Consider the following 704-nt stretch of genomic DNA (forward strand, 5'->3'; position numbering starts at 1 on the left):
GAGCTGAGAGCCCGCGCCTGGGCTCTGTCTCTGCAGCCGGCTTCCCCGCTCCGATACCTGGGAGCTCTGCCGCACTCAGGCACCCCTGGTCTTTCTGTGACCCCGAGGGTCCTGAGACCACACTGTCCCACAAGGGTTCCACTCCCCGCTTAGCCACCGGAGTGACGTCCCTCAGCAGAGCAGCCTTCTAAAAGTTCCGATTTTGTGCTCTGCGGCTCTATCACTTGCCAGAAGCGGCCGACGGAGGCCCCTCCCCCGCTGTCTATCCTCCCGAATATCGCCTCAGATTCACTTCTCCGCACGTCCTACCTTCCAGAAAGTGGTTGCTTTTCTGTTCAGAGAGTTGTTGCTCTTCTTTTCTTCAATCTCCTGTTGAGTTCGTAGGTGTTCAGATTGGTTTGATCCCTATCCAGCTGAATTCCTGGGAGGAGCCGAAATCCAGGTCTCCTACTCCTCTGCCATCTTGCTCCACGCCCCCGCATATTCCCTTTCAATCACTGATCCCATTCTTAACATGTAATTATGCCCTGTGTGCCGTTTATAGCCCTCTCCTGTCACTCAGCACCATAAAGTTAATATTTTACAGGTTCTTAAGGAGTTTTCAATATTGTTTTAATGGTTCATCATGTCCCTTAGAGTCTAATTACCATAACTTGCTAAATGATGCCTGTATTGTTGGATATTTGGGTGTTTCCAAAGTGTCC

Source organism: Leptonychotes weddellii, chromosome 10, assembly GCF_054177405.1.
Source record: "Leptonychotes weddellii isolate Sample4059 chromosome 10, ASM5417740v2, whole genome shotgun sequence".
Taxonomy (NCBI): domain Eukaryota; kingdom Metazoa; phylum Chordata; class Mammalia; order Carnivora; family Phocidae; genus Leptonychotes; species Leptonychotes weddellii.